At 42.5% G+C, this 14353-nt stretch overlaps 1 protein-coding gene across 1 annotated transcript in view; it reads right to left on the bottom strand.

The window, feature by feature from the left end:
• Positions 1-14353, bottom strand: part of CHCHD6 (coiled-coil-helix-coiled-coil-helix domain containing 6) — a 114682-nt gene that overhangs the window by 16929 nt on the left and 83400 nt on the right. The window lies entirely within an intron of this gene.

A 14353-nucleotide genomic window follows, 5' to 3' on the forward strand; every position in this document is an offset into this window, starting at 1 on the left:
AGATCTCTGCATTTTCTGTAGCTCTGGCCAAGTTCCTGCTTCCTTTGGCTGTTGTCTCCTTTCTGATCAGTATATCCATTCCCCAGATCCTTGATTCCACACCCTAGCCAGTTGTATTCCAGGGGCAGTTAGCAGCCAGCACCCAAAGAAAACTTTAACTAAGTTTGGCTCTGTCTGAAGCAAAATTTCAGCAACTGCAGCACAGATGAGATCCAACCTATCCAGAGTAATTCATTCTTCACACTTGTTTAAGCATGGTCACTCACGGAGGACAGACTGGTAGCCTTCTCTGTGGGCTGTGGATTCCACTGCACTGCCAGGAGCTGTGCTGAGACAAGTCCACATCAGCGAAGATGGACTGCACCCTTCAGCTCTGGGATGGAAAAATCAAACTGCTAGATAGGTTCTCTTCCTTGCCAGATACACTGATTTTTAGCAATGGGAAAAGCCAATTAAAGTTGATAAAGACACACTCTCTGCTGATTTTTCCTTACTGCCCACTGCTCAGTGCTGGTATAATGGATAATGTTCTGCCTGTGGGTGTATTTTCTAAGATCTGTCAGTTCTGACAGCATTTTGGCACCTGGATAACTCAAGATCTATACTGAGGGTCCAGGAATGCACCATTTCTCAGTAGCTGATGGGTACATTTTTCAGCAAGGCTTCCCTAATTAAAGGGCTGGAAAGAGATGGGATCAGATTGATAGGCTTTGCAGTCAGATGTTTTATGCTTAGTTTGATGAATTATAAATCACCTTTTGCAACTTTCAGAACACGTGGGAAGAACACATAAGAGAAACTACAGCAATATGTCCAGAATATCACAATGTAATTACTTATTTTCAAATATTACCTCTGTCCCCATGGCAAGGCCATTAAAGACATATTCAAAAGAAGCATAAAGAAGCAATGCTCACTGAAAATAAGCGTAAACAGAAACAGAAATAGAAATATCAAAAAGAAAAGTGAAGCTATGAAATGAGACACTGTTGGTCTAGAGGTACTCCCACACAGAAGTGTTTTGCCCCAGGCAGGACAAAAGATGCATCCCTCCTCCTTCAAGCATCTCCCTGGGCTGGGAACACTGCTATGGAACTGAGTGCTCAGCTCAATCAGCCACGTCCTCTGCCAAACCAGCAGGAAGCTTTGCCTCGTCCTCAGTCATCACAGCCTCATGTCAGGGCTAGAAACACTACTAGCACTGGCTACAAAATTAAATGCTTTGACTTTATTCCCTGTAAAACTGCATGAAGACAATATATTCTGTGCCAGCTTTGTTGTCTCTGTCAGAGCCCCTTCCCTGTATACAGTGAAATGCAACTCCAGAGAAGCCAAGATGTTTCAGAATAATCAGTTTGTTCTGCTTTTAATGGGATCTTTAAGTATTGAAGTTCTTTTTCACAGAGCACGTGCATGTGTGTGTGTGTGTCTGTGTGTGTGTGGAGAGCAACAACAACAAACCCCAAACCCCAAAACAGGATGTGAGAGCCTGGTATCCCAGCATGGAAGTTCGTAAGTGCCTTGCTGTCAGTGGCATTCAGAACAGTGCAGACTTTAAAGCTATAAAGAAGAAATTCACAGAGTAACCAATTGGAATAGGGAGAAAACAGTTGGCAATTTAAACCATGAAACCAAAGAAATACAATGCAAAGCTATCAGGATGTGAAAAGCGCTTCCAGTCACTGAGAGGTTAAAACAATTATTTCAACAGCTGGGAAAATTAAAATGGTAAAATAATAGCTACACTTCAAAATTCTACAGATGCAAAGAGACTCCTCAATGAATAACTGATAAAGGGGAAAACACATTGTAAAAGAGAAACTGTTTCACGCATGAAGGTCATACAAGTATAACAGCTTCTCTTAAGAACCCAGATTTCCAGACTTCACAAGAGATTAAGAGCTAGGGTTAACACAGCAGTCTTTTACCTTGAGGGACCTAGGGTAAAATCCTGAATACTTTAAGTTACACACAAAAGTGACTTTGGCCACACTCTTTCTACTGTTTTTTCTGGAAACTGCTCCCCACCGTAGCAAAAGCAAGGTCACAGGTGCATGCTGGAATTGTTGTAGCAGTTTGTTGCCTTTCCCAAGGAATTCTTCCAGTACCAATGACTCCAGGAAATGGTGCAATTAGAGCAGCCAGTTCAGGTAGTTTAACTGCTGTTATCTAGGACTCCCCCATATACATAACCTTGCTCTGGCAAGAATGCAGTGATATGTGATTTTTCAGAAAAAAAACACAGTTTGTAACAAGTAGCTTTGCTATTCAAGAAAGATCTAACTGGAAGAATAATGCCAGTCAAGACTGCAGTGTGCAAAGCCATGGTGTCCACAATAATGCTCATCAGGACTGGATACACAGAGAGACACATCCAGGGGACCCACAACTCCAGCAGAGCCATCCCTAGGGCAGGAGAAGCTGAAAGAACACAGCCAGGGAAGGTTTATCTGCCACTTGGCTCCAGCTATCCCTGTAGGCAATGGATCCTCTCTCTCTACTAGCTATTTTAAAACAAGAAACCAAAAATTTTCAGCAAGTAGAGAAAAATTGACAACTGAATATGCAGCACTGTTGTCTTGGGTTGCAATATGTAACCAAAAATGTGTATTCTGTTTTCCATCAGTTGAAGCCAGTTGGGGAGGTGTTTTTTCTTTATCTCTTGTATAACCCATTCCTCATTACTCCAGACACAAGAGGGCAGGTGCCTTCTGCTGATGCCTTCTGCCCAGCTGTTAAAACCAGGTGGAGCAATGTTCCTTATCTCTTCCACAACCCATCCTCCCTCCAGGGGGATATCTTCTATTAATGGGTCATTACGGCTCACCACATGACTGATAAAATTACATCATCCCATTGTGAGATGCTCCATCTAGTGGGAGGACCCAACCATTCCTACCTAGATAAAAACTGAGTCAGAAACACCAGGGCAGCCTGTTTTCCACTGGATTTCCCAGAGGAAGAACAGACCCATCTCGCCATCACTGGATCCTTCTACAGGATCATCTCTACTTCAACAGAACCACATCTGTCACTCCAGGAGGATTTATTTGGACTGCTTCCAACACCCTGACCAACTGGGTGTCAAGTCCTATTCTGACTGTCAAGGTTTCTAGGATTTTTGTTTGTTTGTTTGCGGGTTTTTTTTTTTCTTGTACTACTACATTTGTATTTTTTCTAATATTCCTAGTAAAGAACTGTTATTCCTATTCCCATATCTTTGCCTGAAAACCGCTAATAGCAAAATTATAATAATTTGGAGGGAGGGGGTTTACATTCTCCATTCCAAGGGAAGCTCCAGTTTTCCCTGGCAGACACCTGTCTGTCCAAACTGAGACAACTGTAGAGAAGAAATCAGCTGTACAGTGCAAGCTCCTGTTTTCGTGCCTCACCCACTGCAAATGCATAACCTCTTCCACTTAAACACCATGCAAACTGTTAAAAGGACAGCAACTGAATACATCTCATCAGAGTCCAAAAACATGGATCCTTTGGCAAGAAAAGGCAGAATCAGAAGGCCAAATCCATCCACCCCAGCAGTCAGCTCTACTATCATTCACACATATCATTTCACCAGTCTCCAACTGGAAAGTCGTAACTCTTTTTTTTTTTCTTTCTAAAGGAAAGTTTTGGTTACACTGGGATCCTCTTGCAAGAAGACTTTTTCTCTAATCAAAAGCATTTGTTTTTCCAGGATGATTTGGGCATTTCTAAAGGTATAAGACATAGATATAATAGTGCATTCCTCCTCAGCCTTTTCTCTTCAGAGTAGAGCCTACTTTAGTCTTCCCTGAATACTGTCAACAGTTGACACTCTTGTGGTATTAAGTCTTGATGCTGTCATCTCCTCTGATGGGTTAGGCTGCTCACTAGGCAAGGATACTAAAAGAAAACATGAAGAGAATGAGCCTGCAGCCTCCCCCATACAACTTGCTGCAACCACACCAGCTTAAAAACTTACCTACTCACACGAGGTTTGACCACTTTCAGGATCGTAAGTGTCCAACATGCTGCAGAAAGGAGTAGTTGTGTCTGTGAGAAACCAAAGTAGCCTGCACCACAGAAAGTAACACAGCTGACAGAAGGTGTTCAATAAAGGTCTTGATCTTCCTAAGGTCACGAAGGACCCTGTGACACATTTTTAGAAGAATCAGGGCCCTAGTATTCTGCCAAGCTACATACATTTTGTCTAAACTGAAATTATGATTACAGCTTTAATTCAATATGCTCTCCTTCACTTCCGATCCTAATCTGCTGGCAGGAGCTGTTGGACCAGTAAGCACCTGCCTTTTATTTGCCCTTTAGGTGACGTCGTCACTGTGCTGCCTGAACAGATGCCAGCAGCTAGAGCTGCATAGCAAAATCATTTACGAAATTCACCAGCTGGGTACAAAACCTGCCTTAGCAGAGCTCCTACTCCTACTGGGAAATCTGCAGATACATCTCTGGTACCTTGTCATGGCAGTGGTTGTGGTGAGAACATAGAACTGGAATATCTCGGCTTGCCCCCTCACTGTACCAGCATGATGACAAATCATCAGTCTTTTACTTGCCCAAGGTTAAACAGCATCCTGCAAAGCTGATGTATAGCTGGGTAATGTACTCTGGGGTCATCCAGGGTTCAAAAGAGGGCATTAGCCTGACAGAATTAAAAGAACTTGAAGTAGTAAAAGAAGGTATGAGGCTTGCAAAGCACCCACCCCTTTCTACCCTCCTTCATGGGATCTCTGATTCTTACCCATCTTTCTTACAGTCAAAGTCCCCTGTGCCAAGCAGCTTTCATGTTCAGTGAGGAGTGCAGAAGGAGCCGGGAGATGCAGAGGATTACATTATGTCCTTATGAGCTCCCAGCACTCAGAACCCGAAGATTTCTTTTGCTCCTCTGATCAGCCATGTTCAGATGCATATTTAAAAATAAGACAGACACTGAACTCTGTCTTGCCCCTTGAGGGAATTGTAGCCTCCTCTTTCCAAAACGCCAGTTCAGTGCTGCAGGGAATAGGCAGCCTGGTGTCAGCTTCAATATAGGTTTTGAAATGAAAGGAATGTAAATGAAGGGGACAGAAGAGAGGAGAGGAGGGAGGGATAAGGTGCAGAGACACTGGAAGCAAGCAGGTGCAAACATGAAGACAGAGGGGAAAGCAAAAATCTGAGCTCAGACTAGAAATAGGCGAGTAAAAGAGATGGAGGAGGAAGAGGTGGTAGCAAACCCAGGCAATAGTGTATCTCTAGCTCGCTTGTTCATACTACAAGAAAAAATCTACACATGGTCAGAACTGTTCATGCTAAGTGGTGAGGAGGAGATCAGTGAGCCACACATAAAACTCATGTTAAATATCCACAGTCTGTGTTTCAAACACAGAACATCACAGAAGAGTTTTAGAACAATTTACCTTGCTTCTAGCTTGAACATTTGTTATGCACTCTCCTGACCTCATGGGGATCAACCCCAGTGCTAGTGTGGCACTGCAAATATTTGGAATTCAGCACACCACAAAATCAACCAAATCAAAACTACAATGAAGACAATAACTTAGCAGTGCTATACAGCACTTGATTCTGGTGCCAGTGAGATTAAATGGGGATTCCTGAACCTTCATGTTTCCACATCCTGCCCAAAAGGGTTGGTGATTGCTAGTATTTTTAAGTTTAAGAGAAGGATTCCAAGCAGCAACCTCAGGGAAAAAGGTTTCAAAACCATAAAAACATATATTTAGTCCACTGAGAAAACCCCAAACAGATAATCAAGGGCATACCTAGATGTAAACTTGCAAATAAGAAATGTCAAGTCAGGAATCAGGAGGGCAAGTTCTTACAGCTCTACAATGTGCACTTCCAGAAACTCATTGAAACTTCAGTGGTACTTGAGACATTTTGCGCCAAAATCAAAAAATGCTTTCAACTGTTGATTCTGAAGAAATTATCTGGAAGAACACAGGCTTGCCTGAGGTAAAACACACAGTATAGTGTAAACTTACCATCCTGCTGTCAGGATGGACCAGGTATCATGGTACGCGCAAATCAAAATTGATAAAGGGAAGCACCAACAGAGAAAGCAAAGCAAGAACCAAGGATCACAAGGAAGAACAGGCAGGACCCAGATGAACAGCTACAGCCTAGAGGCTTGTGGAGCAGTTCAGAGCCACTGAAGAAATTCTCTTGCAAGAAATTCTCTACCTGGCTGGTGGGCCCAAACATCAGTTGACTACAAACCTGCTGGGAAGATTAACAGCTACAGATTAACACATAATCCTTATAACCTTTTATCCACGTGACAGTGTCTGTGCTTTAGAAGACTCTTCTCAAGGGAAGATGCCTACTTCAGCCTTCAAGCACCATAACATTCCTGTTTTATGTTGTTCCTTAAGAAAAGCTTTTCACGGCAGCAATGAAAGTTTTTTGCACTGAACATCTGGAACCAAAGTCAAAGCACAACCTGGCAGTTTTCTTGGCTGAACAGGGGTGCCATTGAAGCTGAGCTTCACAGGAAAAAAGCCTGTATCGACAAAGGTTTGAGACAGTGGTTCAAGAGTTGAAGGGAGTCAGAATTGCAATTTGCAGGATTTTCAAAAGGAATATTTTGAACCTTACCTTCTGCTACAGCTGGCATCTAGCAATTATCTCCCTTCCTTCTCTCCTTTAAATATTTTTTCCCACAACATTGATCAAAGCCACCACCTTTTCAGCAGGAACAGTCAGGACTTGTCAGGTATCCCCAGATGTTGAGATTAGCTAGCTCTCTTCTGTGTGTGGAACTCTCAGAACCCACAACGTAGTGAGCCAAAGATTTGGACCTGGGATTCAAGTTTTCATGAGAGAATTTGTGCTATTATAGCAGATCTAGTTCCAGACACAGCCACTGTGAACCATGTGTCAGGATATGAATCCTCTTCTGTATATTCCCTCTGTGTAATCTCCCTCTTCGTTCTTTCACACCCCTTTTTTCTCTACAGTATTGCAGCACTTCATTAATTCAACACAATTGACAAGAGAGCATGAAGGCAGAGGCAACTCTCAGATTGGAACAGCTGGTTTTCTTGATAGCATCATGTCCCAAAGAGAGGTAAGGAATCACAAGAAAAGAGACTGCTTACTCTCAACAGCAAACAACTCCAGACCAGAGAAGAAAGCACAACCCTGCTGACTGAGAAAAAGGCAGCAGTGGGATTTTGACTGTATTTCACACTCCTTGATGGATCATGCTTGAAGATTTTGTGGAAAAGCAGAGCTCAGAGGAAACCATGCTTCAAAGCCTATCACTATACTCAATGGGTCTATGAAAACTTTATAAATACAAACCCCTGATATCCTGTCCAAAGCCCACCTGCAGAGCTGCTGACACAACCAATTCCTCAACAGCCACACTCCAAAACTACAACACCTCACTTCCATCAGGCTTTGGAATAAGTTCCTGCCAGCCATGCCAAAGTGGGCTTAAGAACACATGGACAAGGATGACCAGTAGGGACTAAAAAAACCCAGCCAAAAGTCACTCACCCTATGACCAACCTCTGAACAAGCTGTGACAGCACAGCCACCCACAATCAACAACCACACTGAGCACCCATCAGTTAGCTGGCAGACCTTAGGCTGTTTCATTCCCACACAGTTGTCTGTCACACGAGTCCTCAGACACAGGACCACAGCACTGCCAAGTTTCCTCTTCCTTCATCTCAGTTGCTGTCCTGCCTCAACACACAGCAGCAAAAACAAGCTACTTGGCAGGTGAGAACTGCCTGCTCATCAGCAGCAAGAAGTGCTGAGGCCAGCAAGGATCTGCAGTTGCTCTGATCCCCAGAGCCGAAATTTTCCAAGCATGAAACATTAGCCTGAACAACACAAAAAGAGGTGCAGGAAGCAAGACCACAGGCTACCTTAAATCCACGAGCCCATTTCTTTTTCCAGGCTGCTCTTACCTAATACTCTATCTTTTATCTCACCCTAAAATAGGACAACAGGCCTTAGACGATCAAGCTATAAACTTTTGAGAGCTTTCTGTAGCCTTCTAGCAATAAGGAGCTTGTTTCCCTTTCTCAAAAGCAAAGAAGAAAATCAATGCTTGGACAGAGAAGGCATATTCCAAAGGACAATCTTCATAGTTGCAGCAGTGCCACCCTTGCTGAGTCTCTCCAATGAAGGTGATCACAATGGCAGGCAGAAGTCAGCCTCTCATTCAGGTGGGCCAGAATCTTCAAGTGGAAATAGGTTATTCATAGGCAGCCATTTGGATTCCTCCAAATTCATGGCTCAAAGTTTCTCTGTGACCAAACTCAAGTCTAATAAAGAATGAGTCAATATCCTTCTCCCCTGCACAAGCACCACTGAGGTCCCTTCCCTCCACCTAATTGTCTGTTTTTACAAGGAATACAGGAACTTATTACTTCAGAGCCTTTGTGCTTCTGAGGAACATCACTGCAACTTACCAGCAGGTTTAGAGTAAGCAGAGAGTGGGACATAAACCAGGCTCATGGATGCACAACATGGTTACATGAGTCCCACTGTATATGGCAAAGCTCCTGACCTATCAATATCTGTTCAGTTTTTATACAAAGCAAGTCAGGGCTCTGCAAGGCAGTACAACATCTTTGTTGACATTTCAGTCCCTTAGTAAGAAGCTCTCCTTTGGCTTTGTGTCAGCCACTTTTGGCTGTGTCAGAAAATAGTGCATAGCCTGTTCTCTCAAGCAAAGCCATTTGCCTGTGCAAAGGTTCCCAGCAAACAGACAGGAGGCAGCAGCTGGAGAAAGGAGACCTGGGATCGCTGCACACAATCTCACCTTTTATTATTTAGCCACATTTACTGAACACAGCCTGGCTCTAATCCATCAAGTGCAAGAAGCCTGCTAATACACTCAGCTGACTGGAGAGAGTTTCCTGTGTTTTAAGGGGTTCTATTGTAGCAAATGTCAAGGCTCAGCAAAACAAGAAGGCACTAAGAAGTGCCTCACACAGCCTGGGCTCTTTCCCAACCAGTACTCATCTGATACGGAATTAAACAAAGAACTTGAGAGTATTCTGTTGTTTCAAGTTCACAACACAGCTTTGTGTGCACACAAGCCACCCATCAGCAGCTGTAAGAATGAAATATGACTTTCACTTTTAATGGCTTCCAAAATGCTTGTTGTTCTTGAACCAAGTGGCAGTCCATGTGCCTCAAGACATTTGATAAAGACTACAAAGAGGGAAATGCATTAGAACATTACACCCAGTCTGTCTTCAGCAATGAACCTGCTTTTGCTCCAGAAGTCAGTCTGGAGTCTATACAAGCTTTAGAGCTTTAAGGTTGGCTTTTGCAGAACAATACAGTGATGACCAGTGCCATACAACTCTCCACAAAAATTTCTCTAGTACACTCCAACTCTACCACAGTGCCTTCATCATGTCAGCTCAAGGTACACACAGCAAGGAACGTTCCTACATGGATCACAGCATCCAATACATTTTTCAGTGGCTGTCTACTTTTACAAGATTTGAGAAGATTTCCTGAGCCTCAGAATGCTCCTAAATGCACTTAGGTTTCCTACCAAAAGATAAAATACAACCTTGATGTGCCACAGGATGTTCAACAGTACTGACAACACCTCAGGGGCCCAGAAATACTACAGAGCTTGTTAAATTATGGTAATCCTAAGTAGGCCACATTTAGCACTACTGGAGACAAAAGTTTTCAATAGTTCCTGGTGACATGGCCTGAGGGAAACTCTTGTGTTCAAAGTCACCAACTAGTATACACCTGAATCCATGAAGAGACAGTGTCAGAGAGCCTAGAGGATCATTAGAACTATCCATACTACTTCTCAGCACACTGTGGTTAGCTGCAGGCAGTGTCTCAAAAGAAAAATTCATTTCCTCCCTTCTTCCACCCATGAGAAGGAATCAGCAGAAATTCTCAAACATGGCATTGAGATGGGACAAACAAACAAATAGTAATTCAGTTTCCTTTTCAAATCCTTTGGAGAGATCAACAAGTCTCTGTATCCTATCTATAACCAGAAACTCTCCTATTCTGTCAAAGAACTTATTTTATAAAGCTATCAAGTAGGTAACAAACAGCATACTACTTGCCCTACTGCCTCACACAGAAGATAACCTCAATTCTTTGATATTTAGGAACTTGATTCCGGGATTTTTTTTTAATCTTATGCCAATACTATTCCAAATTGCAAGACTTACAGCTCTATCAGCAAAAAGACTCTAATGTAAGAGTATTTTTTAAACAGTAGCTGAGTAGGGACCCATCACATACCTGGGCACTGCTTGTCTGACTGAGCCCTTACAGGCAGCCAGAGAGAATGACCCAATCAGTTCAGTCCTTGTCTTGGGTTATGTAACAAAAAAAAAGTGTATTCTATTTACCTGTTGAAACCAGTTGGGGAGATGTTTTCTTTTTCATTTATCTCTTGTAACTCCAGGGGAGAGGGGGCAGATGCCTTTTGATAATAGACCAGCTGTTAAAACCAGGTGTGGCAGTGTTTCTTATCGATTTCATCAACCTCATCCATTCTCTGGGGGATATCTTCTGTTAATGGGCCATTAAGGCTCACCAATGACATGACACATTACATCATCCCATTGTGAGATGCTCTACCCAGTGAGGAGGGAGCCCCAGCCGTTCCTACCAAGATAAAAACTGAGATGCAGGAACACCAAGCATCCACTTTTCCACTGGATTATTCTCAGAGGAAGACCGGACTCATCTCGCCACCACTGAACCTGTTTACAAGATCATCTCTACTCCAACAGAACCACATCTGTCACTCCAGGAGGACTTATTTGGACTGCTTCCAACACCCTGGCCGACAGGGTGTCAGGTCATATTCCTGACTCCATCAGGGTTTTCTAGGACTTTTGTTTGCTTGCTCGCTTGGCTTTTTTTTGTATTACTGCATTTGCAGTTCTTAAATATTCCTAGTAAAGAACTGTTACTCCTATTTTTTGCCTGAAAGCTCCTAATTGCAAAATTATAATAATCTAGAGGGAAGGGTTTTTACGTTCTCCATTCCAAGGGAAACTCCAGTTTTTCCCTGACAGATACCTGTCTTTCCAAACCAAGACAGTCCTGTATCACTCTCCTATTTGCATGACAGTCAGGAGAGTTCTACAGAGGAAAAACTTCAAGTACAGAAAGGAGGTGCTTTTACTATAACATCTAAAGAAGAAAGGTGCGTCCTAGACAAAAAATGAACTGTTGCACAGTACTACTTCAGTAGCTGTGTCAGGGCACTGCATGGTACTAAAACCAGAATAAACTCAGAACAACTGCAAGAAGGAAACATCCTTCAGAAAATAGGACAAATGTAAAAGTTTCACAGCAGTTTGGTCTGAATGCAAGAAGAAAAAAATGTTGGAGCTGCTACCATATCCCTAAATTTTAAGCTTGTTCTTTTTCCAATCATCTGATTTTCTTAAGATACATATTGTGAACAAAACTTCAAACATGCAGAAAGAACATTTGAAGATCTATGAGTCTGTACGTATACCAGTAACTGTAATGGGAAGGGTACCAGGTACACCTGGCGGAAGAACACTGCCACCTGCCAAAGGCTTGCATGATCTGGGCATGTGGGTGCTCCCTTCAGTTTTTAAGACAGTGTCCATACTTTACAAGTCATTAGAACATTTAAAATCACCCTCATCAGCAAACTCAAAGAAGAATCCAGGGGACAAGCAAATGAATAAAAACATCCTCCATTTTCATATGAAACACTTGGATGAGGTTGGGGTTGAAGTACACACTGCACAGAGAGGAAACTGGAATAATCAATGTACACAACCAGTTCAGGACTTAAAAAATAAATTATAATCTTCTTTCACCAATATTAAATCCTGAGGAGGGAACTAGGTATCTGCTGGGACACAAAAATGCTACCAGTGTAGTGGTGACTGTTGAGAGCTCCCAGTACCCCAATAAAAGAACAGTGTAATGGTGTTTTATTAACAGCCCAAACCAAGGAACCCTGAGCTTTCTGTTCCACAGCTCAGAGAAGTAACCCAAGAGATGAGCTCCTCAGAAATATAAGCCAAGTCCTTGTGGGCAGCAAACATGGAGTGATAAACCTTAGGGGACAGAATGCAGAGGCAGATGGGCAGAGGTAATCAGAAATGACAGAAGGATGAGCAGGCAGAGGGCAAGCAGAGTGCTTGAAGGACAGAGGCAGAAGAGCTGAAATTTTATAGCATACAGGTATTTTAAAAGTTAAATCAATAGCTTTCCAATACCATTATTTAAGAAATCATTCCCCCTAATATGTGCAGGAAGCCAGCTGCTTGCAAAATGACCTTTAAACCCTATGTAACATGCCTTATTAGACTAATTCAGAGGTGGAGGTTGGCTGATCCGGAAATCTATTTATACTAGACAAAGAGCCATTCAGCAGGGACAAGGAGCGAACACATTGTCAAAATAATTTTGTCTGCATTTCTGCATGCACACTCAGGCTCAACACAGTAGAGCAGCATTTCTCCAGCTTCAGAAACAAGGTACACCAGACATTGCAGCACCATCCTAACTCAAGGTTTCTCTTCCTGCTTCCCTCGCATTGCAAAGGTAACAAACTTTAATTATAACAAGTGTTGTCTTTCTGGACAGCTTCTGTGACTGCAGAGGTCTCTAAGAGCCCTTCACCAATGCTTAAAGGCCCCCAGTAAAGGCCTCTAACCAAAAAAGGTGTAACCAGAAGAATGTCTCTTGCCAGAGATGGAAGTATCAGCAGCAGAGCTAACTCTAACACTGCATTCAGATCACTGTAACACACTGTCTTCAACATGTCTTGTTCCTGTATTTGAAGGACTGGTTTCCAGAAAGGTTTTTTCAATTGGCTTGCAAAGGTTTAGCTAGGACTGAAAGCTTTCAATTGTTTTGGAAGCATCACAAATATGTCAGGAAGTATCTCCAGACAAGGAGGCCTGTTGTGCAGACAGACAGTGTCACAGAGGGGTGAAAATCACAATTACTACAGGCATGATGCAGAAAGAAACCTTCCCTCGAAGTTTGGATATTGCAACAGATAAATGCTCTACAGCCTTGGGCAAGGAGGCTCTGTGGAGAGAACAAACATTAGCAAGCAGCATCAGGACAACTTCTGCAAATCTCCTCCCCCAGTGTGCCACAGTTCTGAAGAGAAAAGGACTGGTTTCCCACTAATAGGAGGGCTCATTCGTCATTCATTGCCTTCCAAAGAAGGGCTGCTTGGAGCAGCCTTGCTTGCTTTGGAGCAATTCTTCCAGTGGAATGGGACCACTGCTACCATAATAACCAACCCCCATACATTGCCCACACAGACACATTCAGCTGAGTGGTGAGGGCTTTAAATCCCACTAGTCCTCAAAGTATTCAGCCCCAAAACCTGCAAAAAAAATACCTGATGGATGGTGTGTGAGACTGCAAACTGCACACAGCAGGAAACCATCCTGTGCAGACTATGACCAACAAAGAGCATAACAAATCTTTGGTTTCCCCAGTTTGTCATGAAGGCTTTGGCATCACTGATAAAATTTCCCAAGTTATAGCCAAGCCGTCAGAAGATGGATCTAATATTAGTATGGAAGTTATGGAAGTCAGAGCTACTTTGGAACTTCCCGGGAGTCTGAACGCACTTGACCACTGACCTTGTGCTTCTAACCAGCAGTTGCTATTGACAGCAATTTATGTGGATCTGTTTCAATCTAACTTCAGCAGCAAAACACATAGTTTAAAAAATGGAAATAAACTTTTTTCTGTCCAAGACTGCTTGGTCATCCGTCTCCTGGAATTAATCTGAGTAAGAAGTTCGACTTCCCATTTGCCAACAGTGCTATGAATCTTTTGTGAAAGAACCTGGCTTTGAAACAGCCAGATGTATCACAATGGTCTCTTATTCCCAAGCAACTATTTTCCATACTAGATAAGCCTGACTAAATACAAGCTACAGTTCTCAGGAAAATGCTGCCTAACACACCATACAGAGAGCACAAAACTAAAGAAACGTTTGATCGATGTAGTACCACTAATTTAAGCCTAAAAAGGAAGAGAGTGAATACCAAGAGTGAAATTTTGATGTCTAATGAGACTTTTCAGATACACCCACTCAAAGACCTCATTAGAGCATCAGGTCAGCTGTCTCATTCCTGACCAGCTAACTCTTATAGTATTTTATTGCAAAAAATTTTTAGACTGTTTTTAAACACTGACAGGTGAACAAGGTTTTAAAGCAAGAACTGTAGCAAGACCACATTTTAGAAGTAGCAAAATGTCAAATAATTCAACTTCAGAAATTGTAATGTCATACTGATTTCTTTCCCTCTCTTACAGAAGTTGCTTTCAAAATCATCTGTAAAACATATGTATTTAGATTAACTTTACCTGTAAATATGTC

The sequence above is a fragment of the Prinia subflava genome, chromosome 14 (genome assembly GCF_021018805.1).
Source record: "Prinia subflava isolate CZ2003 ecotype Zambia chromosome 14, Cam_Psub_1.2, whole genome shotgun sequence".
NCBI lineage: Eukaryota > Metazoa > Chordata > Aves > Passeriformes > Cisticolidae > Prinia > Prinia subflava.